We start from the raw sequence: 9309 nt of genomic DNA on the forward strand, positions 1-9309 counted from the left end.
CAAAAAAAAAAACAAAAAACTCTCTCTCTCTCTCTCTCTCTCTCTCTCTCTCTCTCTCTCTCTCTCTCTCTCAATGTAAGCTCCCAGCTACAGCCACCACTCCAGAGCCATGCCTTCCTGCCTGTCACCATGTTCCCTGCTGGTCACTGACTCTAATTCTCTGAAACTGTAAGCTCCGATAAAGTCTTTCTTTTAGAAGGCGCCTCAGTTATACTGTTTCTTCACAGCAATAGAAAAGGAGCTAAGACAGGAGGGATAGAAGCCCTCCTCTTTGATTTCTTCTCCCAGGAGCTGTGCAGCTAACTGGGCTCTGGAAAAGAGTGTAGGTTAGGAAAAGAAAAAGAAAAGCTTTGTTGTTGAATACTGAGTGCAAAGGTATATACCGTATATGTGCATGTGTAGATACAGAATGATGTCCCTATCCACCCGTACCTTCCACACCCCCACACCCACACACACCTTTGCTTGCCTGACTCACCCCTCCCTGCTGCTAACCAGCACTTGCTTCTCACACTGTGACCTCACCTGCTTCTGTGACCTATCTCCCTGGACAATTTCCCAGCCTTAATCTCACTCCCACACCAGTATGACCGTGGACAAGTTCTTTAGCCAGTCAGGGTCTCAGCTGGCTCATCTGCAAAATGGGTTAGCAGAATGTGGTTCTGTGATTCACTCCAGACAATCCATGCATATACTGAACACGGGGTTTAGTTCATCTGTGAAGCGTACCTGTGCTTGGGGGAGTATTCTGACTCCTGGGCTTCATGCCCTGCTGCAAATGGCTAGTTTCCTCTTTCTGCTGCACCCTTCCACACGTCTGCCCTCCCCACATGGGGTGGTGTTTCCTGCAGTTCTGGTTTCTCCTTCTGACCCTACTTCCTCTTCTTAGTCACCCCCATTTCTATCAGTTGCCACCACCCAATCTCTCATACCCAGCCACCTCCCCACCCCCCAAGCCTACTTTACCTCCCAGGATCCATTAGTCTGGCAGTCTTGGTACCCTCCATGCATGGCATGCCAGCCTCCTTGACCACGCCCTCCTCCCATTTTTTTCCTGATCCTGAGCAATATACTCCCTCAGTGCTCACAGGGTTCCAGAGACCTCAGTGGATACCAAAATCTGGGAAGATGCAAATTCCTCATACAAGATGGTGTTTGCATAGACCCTAAGCACAGCCTTCCATATACTTTAAATCATTTCTAAATTACTGGCGTCATCTGATGCAATGCAAATGCCCTGGCAATAGTTGTTATATTGCATTTGAGGGAATTATGACCAGGAAGAAGAAAGTCTGTGTTTCTCATGTCAGTGTAGCCATAGGCCTAACAGGAAGGGCTAAAGAGTAACTAAAGATCTACAAGACAGTGAACCCCTGCAACAGGGTGCCCCTACACAGTGCTGTAGCCATGTGGGGTTCAGCTTCTTGATCGGCACCTAGAAACCTCAAGTTTTGCATTTTTGGAACTTCTTTTCTGGGTGTTTGATTGGGGGGAGGTCAAACCCATCAAATCAGACCCCAAAGCCTCGGAAGTGCTATGAACTCCTCCTCACACCACCCCTTCATCCCCTCATTTATTGTTTTTACTGAGTCAAGCTGTCGAGCATCTGAGGCATCACCATTGTCCCTAAGAAGTGGTCTCTGAGTAGGGACCTTTCGGCTGTCCCTACCCTGGGCGGTATCCAGGTGTTCCTGCGCTCAGGGATCTCCCAGGGCAAAGAGTAGCTTGACAAAAGCTGAAACAGGATTGAGGCTAGGAGGGGGAAGAAGAGAGGCTGGCCTAGCTCCAGGGCTCAGGGGCTGTCTCCAAACAGGGCTGGAGGAACCCAGGTAGGACTGCAGCAGCACCCCAGGAGAATTTCTAACCAACCATCACTGCCTCAGGAACGGGCATCAGCATAACTTGGCTCAGCACTTGCTTAGCCTCTCTCCCGTTGGAAGAGCACATTAAATCCACACCAGTTCCACAACTTCCATCATTATATTGCTGATTCTGTGCGACTTCATATAACTTCACCTTTAAGATTTATTTGGTTACCAAAATAAGAATAACTAGCAATAAGTATTGACTATGAGCCGGGCGATGGTGGTGCACGTCTTTAATCCCAGCACTCTGGAGGCAGAGGAAGGCGGATCTCTGTGAGTTCGAGATCAGCCTGGTCTACAGAGTTAGTTCCAGGACAGGCTCCAAAGCCACAGAGAAACCCTGTCTCGAAAAACCAAAAAAAAACCAAAACAAAACAAAAAACAAACAACAACAACAAAAAAAAATGTATTGACTATGATCTCTCTCTCTATCTTTTCTTTTTTAAGACAAGGTTTCTATGTAGCTTTGGAGCCTGTCCTGGAACTAGCTCTTGTAGACCAGGCTGACCTCAAACTTAGAGATCCTCCTGCCTCTGCCTCCCAAGTGCTGGGATTAAAGGTGCGTGCCACCACCGCCACCTGGCCTTGACCATATAGGTAAAAACATAACCATCAGCTTGCTGTTAAATGTAATGAAATGTTTGCATGCTCAAGCTAGTAAGTAAGGGTGTTCAGCTGAGCGCAGGGATCCAGCCTGGAGCCTGACTGCTTGAAAGGGGAAGACAGGAGGAATAGCGGGGCTATCCTTGGCTACATGGTGATTCTGAGTCAACCTGGGCTACTGAGACCTTGTCTCAAAAACCAAGCAGGCGGGCGGTGGTGGCGCACGCCTTTAATCCCAGCACTTGGAGGCAGAGGCAGGCGGATCTCTGTTAGTTCGAGACCAGCCTGGTCTACAAGAGCTAGTTCCAGGACAGGCTCCAAAACCACAGAGAAACCCTGTCTCAAAAAACAAAAACAAAAACAAACAAACAAACAAAAAAACAAAAAAAACCAAGCAGAAACAAAATAAGGCTACTGATGGAGTTTACATTTTATAGCCACTGAAACAAATATTCAGTGTCTTACCTAGGGTTTTTATTGCCGCAAAGAAACACCATGACCATGGCAAGTCTTTGTTGTTGTTGATGTTTGTTTGTTTGTTGAGACAGGGCTTCTCTGTGTAACAGTCCTGGCTGTCCTGGAACTTTCTTTGTAGATCAGGCTGGCCTCAAACTGAGAATCTCCTCTCTCTGCCTGCCAAGTGCTGGGATTAAAGGCATGTGCCAGACCACAGCAACTCTTGACAGGAAAGCATTTAATTGGGGCTGACTTACAGTTTAGGGATTTAGTCCATTACCATCATGATTATCATCATGGCAGAAGGCATGTCAACACAAAGGCAGACACGGTGCTGGTCAAGTAGCTTAGAGTTCTCCATCCAGAGATATCCAGGCAACAGAACAAAGAACTGAGTCACTGGGACTGGCTGGAACATCGGAGACCTCAAAGCCCACCCCCAGTGACATACTTCCTCCAATAAAGCCACGCCTACTCCAACAAGGCCACACCATCTAGCAATGCCACTCCCTCTGAGCCTATGGGGGCTATTTTCACTCAAACGACCACACTCAGTAATTTCAGTTTTGCCTTGCGTTTGGGAGGCAAGTCTCCCCGGAGCCCCATTTCAAGTGTTTCTGTGGGATCTTGGCAGATTTGTTGTCCTGTTCAGAATGAATGGCTGGACCCAAGTATTAAAGAAACTGAATGGTCCAGAGAAGAGGAGGAAAAACTCCTGCACTTGGCCAAACTGATGCCAACGCAGTAGTGGACCATCATTCCCATCAATGGAAGAACAGCAGCCCAGTGCTTGGAACACTATGAGTTCCTCCTGGACAAAACTGCCCAGAGGGACAATGAAGAGCAAACAACAGATGACCCCCGAAAACTTAAACCTGGAGAGATAGATACAAATCCAGAAACAAAACCAGCTCGGCCCAATCCAATGGACATGGATGAGATGAACTTGAGATGCTTTCTGAGGCTCGAGCCCAACTGGCCGATACTCACGGAAAGAAGGCTAAGAGGAAAGAAAGCAAGAGAGAAGGAGCTCTCGTCTTGCTGCCCTCCAGATAAGAGCTTCGAGCAGCTGGCATAGAAATTCAGAAGAAAAGGAAAAAGAAGAGAGGAGTTGATTGTAATGCCGAAATCCCACTTGAAAAAAAGCCTGTTCTTGGTTTTTATGATACTTCTGAGGAGAATTACCATGCCCTTGATGCAGATTTCAGGAAGTTATGGCAGCAGGATCTTGATGGGGAACTAAGATCTGAACAAGAAGGAAGAGATAGAAAAAAAGACCAACAGCATTTAAAAAGAAAAAAAGAATCTGATTTGTCATCCGCTATTCTTCAAACTGCCATGCCCCGTGTCTGCGCTCTGTGTGCTGGCACCCAGTTGGCAAGCTTCGGGCAAGGAGGCTGGAGGTTAAAATACACAGACACACACAGATAGAGAGACAGTGACAGGGGTTATCCTTGAATTCTCTAAGAATGCCCCCTTTATTGTGTTCAGGGGCAGATTATATAGAGATAGCCATGCCCCAGCCAAACCCACCAGAAACCACTCTCCTGCCATCAGGAACTCGTGAAGGTCTCGTGCTCAGAGCAGCTGTAGGCACTCAGATCAGATCAGGGGATTACAAGAAATTCAGGATCTGGGGTCTCACTGCTCCCAACATCAAACTAGTGATGTCTCTGAATTTACTAAAAAGACAAGCAAGTTGGTGCTACCTGCCCCTCAGATTTCAGATGCAGAACTCCAGGAAGTTGTCAAGGTAGGTCAGGCCAGTGAAGTTGCTCAGCAGTCTACAGAGGAGTCTGGAATCACAAACTCTGCTTCCAGCACTTTCCTGTCTGAGTACAAGGTCACAAACAACAGCATCACTCTGAGAACACCACAGACACCAGCCTCCCAAGACAGAATGTTGCAGGAAGCTCAGAACCTCATGGCCTTGACCAATGAGGACACTCCACTGAAAGTGAGTGACTTCTCTGGTGTGACCCCACAGCGGCAGGTTGTGCGGACTCCAAACACAGTTCTGTCTACCCCTTTCAGGACTCCTTCTCATGGAGCTGAAGGGAACAGCCCCCAAACCAGTCACTAATGCCACCCCAGGTAGAACACCACTTAGAGACAAGTTAGCCATTAATCCCGGAGATGGAATGGCAGACTATGGTGATCCCTCTTATGTGAAGCAGATGGAACGGGAAGCTCGTTAACATCTCTGTCTATGGTTGTTGGGTCTCCCTGCGCCTAAGAATGATTTTGAAATTGTCCTACCAGAAAATGCTAAGAAAGAGTTGGAAGAACGTGAACTAGATGATACTTACATTGAAGATGCTGCTGATGTGGGTGCCCGAAAGCAGGCCTTACGAGATGCTGAGCGTGGGAAGGAAATGAAGCGAACACACAAAGCTATTCAGAAGGCTCTACCAAGACCGTCTGAAGTAAATGAAACTATTTTAAGACCTTTAAATGTAGAACCACCTCTAACAGATTTCCAGAAAAGCAAAGAACTGATCAAAAAAGAAGTGATTACTATGCTTCATTATGACCGTCTCCATCACCCCCATGAGCCAGCTGGAAATAAAAAAGGAAAAACTGCTGGATTTGCTACCAACAATTCTGAGCACATTACCTATCTTGAGCATAGCCCTTATGAGAAGTTCTCCAGAGAAGAACTGATGGGCCTTCTGGTACACGAGATGGAAGTGGTAAAACAAGGAGCCAGGGAGAGCTCTCCAGTGAAGCTTACCACCAGGTGTGGGAAGAATGCTACAGTCAAGTCCTGTCTCTGCCTGCTCAGAGCTGCTACACAAGGGCTCATCTCACAGCAGAAAGGACAGAATTGGATCCCTTGAAAAGAGACTAAAGATAAACAGAGGTCACATGACAACAGAAGCCAAGATGGAAAAGAAGATGAAAACTTTGCTTGGCGGTTACCAGTCTCATGCTATGGGGCTCAGGAAACAGTTGAATGATTTATGGGACCAAATTGAACAGGCTCACTTGGAGCTACGCACTTTTGAAGAACCCGAGAAACGTGAAGACCCTGCTATTCCCCGGAGGCTAGAGTGTCTAAAAGAAGATGTTGCAGTGGCCACCGGAACGAGAGAAAGAGCCTCAGCAGAGATACGCAGATTTGCTGGTGGAGAAAGAGACCTTACAGGCAAAGTTCGGAAGCACAGCTTATGCTTTGCCACAGAAGAACTAGTTGCTGGTTTCATACTCTGTAAGCCTGAAACTTACGTTTCTCTTCATTGACAAATTTACCCAGCACCTGTGGTTTCTCAGTTTGTTTTGAATGATACCGATCTTGCGCATTCCATGTTACAGACTTGGACTCCAGGATAATGGGGGTTTAAATTATCCAGACGTTCGTTCATTCTTTGCCAGTGTCATATTTGCAAAATTTCATACTTTAGGCCTTTAATTTAAAAAGCCTGACTTTAAATACTGCCTGTGAGTAAACCTTTAAACAAAAGGAACATGTGAAAAACTGAAAAAATAAAAAAAAAAAAAAGAAACTACTATATTATTTAAATCACTGCTTGGCCCATTAGCTCTAGCTTCTTATCGGCTAACTCTTACAGCCAGCCGTCAAAGCCTCGGCTTTAATCCTATCCATATTGCTTACCAAATTAAAGACTCAAGGTCAGAAAAAGAGAGAGACAGTAAAGAGAGATTCAAAGATGAAAAAAACCTCTAAATGGTTTACTGTGTGTTTAAAAATATATGCAGGCTTGGGAGAAAAAAGAAAAAGAGAGTAGTTAGTTGTGGTGGTGCACACCTTTAACCCCAACACTTGGAAGACAGAGGCAGGCAGACCTCTGTGAGTTCAGGTGTGGTGGCACAGGCCTTTAATCCCAGCACTGGGAGGCAGAGACAAGCAAATCTCTGTGAGTTCAAGGACAGCCTGGTCTACAGAATGAGTTCCAGGATAAGATACATAGAAACCCTGTCTCAAAAAGCCAAAAATTAAAAATAAAAGAAATAGAGTTCAGGGCTGGAGAGATGGCTCAGTGATTAAGAGCATTGCCTGCTCTTCCAAAGGTCATGAGTTCAATTCCCAGCAACCACATGGTGGCTTGCAACCATCTATAATGAAGTTTGGTGCCCTCTTCTGGCCTGCGCACACACACACAGACAGAATATTGTATACATAATAAATAAGTAAATATTTTTAAAAAGAAAAAAAGAAATAGAGTTTAAAATAAAGCCATGTAAAGTGGAAAAAACACAGAGAATCTTGATACTGTATGTTATTATGTTCTCTTTGAATTGTTTGAATGCTGGGGAAGGAGCAACAGCTGCCAAAAGATATTTGTTTATAAATGCTTCTGAATTAATCCAAGATAGGTATTTTGAAAGTACCCTGTCTTCAAAATTGACATCAAAAGGTATGTTACTTTGGAGAAGAGGTTTTCCTTTTGTTTCCACAGGAAATGAGAGACTGTGGATTCATTCTGCATTAAGAAAAATCAGGTTTGATCAAGGAAGACCACCTGAGAAATCTCTGGTAGGGACAGATGGCCCGGATGTCTGAGTTCTACATTCAGAATGGATTCAAGACTGCTGCCTGAGATGATCAAGATTTACAGGATAGTTCAGTAAAGGACTTGATTATAGTTCTAAATTTTCTTTAGGTCCCCATAAGATTATCAGCACCCCCAACCAGCAGGAAGTAGCCTGGAAAACTATGCCCACATTCCCAAAAAATGGACTATGGATATTTTTCTTTATTTAAAAAAAAAAAAAGCTGGGCGGTGGTGGTGCACACCCTTAATCCCAGCACTCGGGAGGCAGAGGCAGGTGGATCTCTGTGAGTTCAAGGCCAGCCTGGTCTACAAAGGGAGTTCCAGGACAGGCTCCAAAGCTACAGAGAAACCCTGTCTCGAAAAACCAAAAAAAATAAAATAAAATAAATAAATAAATAAAAAAAGAGGGGGAAGTAGTGTGGGAGAATTTTCTGTATTCTATCAATTATGTTTTAAATATGCCCTGATTTGCCAGTAGCCAGGTGGGAAGTATAGGCGGGACAACCAGACAGGAAATAGAGGTGGGTCTAGGAGAACAGAATTCTGGGAAGAAGGAAGCCCATTCCTCCACAGTTATGAGCCCACCACAGAAGAAACAAGATGTGATCTGCCTTGCTGAATAAGGTACTGAGCCATATGACTAGCAAGAATAATGGGCTAATAATGGGCTATATAAGTTATAAGAATTAATAAGAAGCTTGAACTAATGGGCCAATCAGTTTATAACTAATGTAGACTCTGTGTGATTTCTTTGGGACCTAATGACTGTGGGAACCAGGCAGGACAGAAACCTCGGACAACACAGAGGTATAAGTTAGCAAGGCTCTTCCAGGGTGATTTGAACACATGAGGCTGCCTTCCCATCATCCCTTTTTCCAATTGGGTATCATTGTCCCAGCTGCATCCCCATCAAGGCATATAGGGTCCAGAGTAGCTCAGGATTGGTGGCCCTTGTGAGGACAGGGTTAGGGTAGTGGCTGTCATGAGGGACAGGAGATAGATTTTGAAGTTTAGCGGAAACACGTCTTTCAAGTTGTGTGACTGGGTGGCTGGAGGAAGATGGAGAGGAGGCAGTGGTCAAGGAGCCCACAGTTACCCTCCCCCCATATCTTGCCTACTGACCATGCCTTACCAACCACCAACTGTAACTCTGTGTCCAATCTCACTAGTCCCTCAAGAGGTGACAACTATGTTAACCCTGCAGAAAGAAGGGAGCCGGGCAGGCAGTTTGCGCCAAAATAATGCTGTTACTATGTAGCCTGGAATGTGATATTAGGCAGCCAAAATGCAGGCAGCTGAGGGTGTGGGAACCCAGCACGTTCAGAGGCTGTCACTTTCTAGGATGTGATCTCTAAGCAGAAGGCATTTTTGAGGCTCACATACATGGCTCACTCCTTTGCCAAAGTAACACGGGCTTCTTTGAAAACCTGTATAAAGAAAAATTAAAATTGAGCTGTTAAGGGCATGGGCATGTACCGCTCTAGCAGAAACCCTAGGTTCTTTCCCCAGCGTTAATATTGGGTGTCTCACAACAGCCAGTTCCAGGAAACCGGATATCTTCTTCTGACCTCCCTGGGTGCCTGTGCTTTTGTTCACGTGCACACCACACACACACACTTTAAAACAGAACAAAACCTTTAACAATTTTGAAGAGCTTGAAGGTCCAAGTCCACAGGCTGTGTTCACTGCATATCCACGCATGCGTGCTGACTTCGTAAACCGCAAGCTTGCCTCTCATATGCGCTTTACCAGACATTCAGAAAATCTGCTTCTCACCCCTGGACCCAGCAATACCACTCTTGGGAGTATACCCAAGAGATGCCCGATCATATGACAGGGGCATTTGTTCAACTATGTTCATAGCAGCA

General features: G+C 45.6%; 1 pseudogene; it reads left to right on the plus strand.

The window, feature by feature from the left end:
• The window catches only part of LOC101979731, a 14067-nt pseudogene extending 7950 nt beyond the window's left edge, over positions 1-6117 (plus strand).
• Positions 6118-9309: the final 3192 nt, after the last annotated feature.

This window comes from Microtus ochrogaster, chromosome 4 (genome assembly GCF_000317375.1).
Source record: "Microtus ochrogaster isolate Prairie Vole_2 chromosome 4, MicOch1.0, whole genome shotgun sequence".
Classification (NCBI taxonomy): Eukaryota; Metazoa; Chordata; class Mammalia; order Rodentia; family Cricetidae; genus Microtus; species Microtus ochrogaster.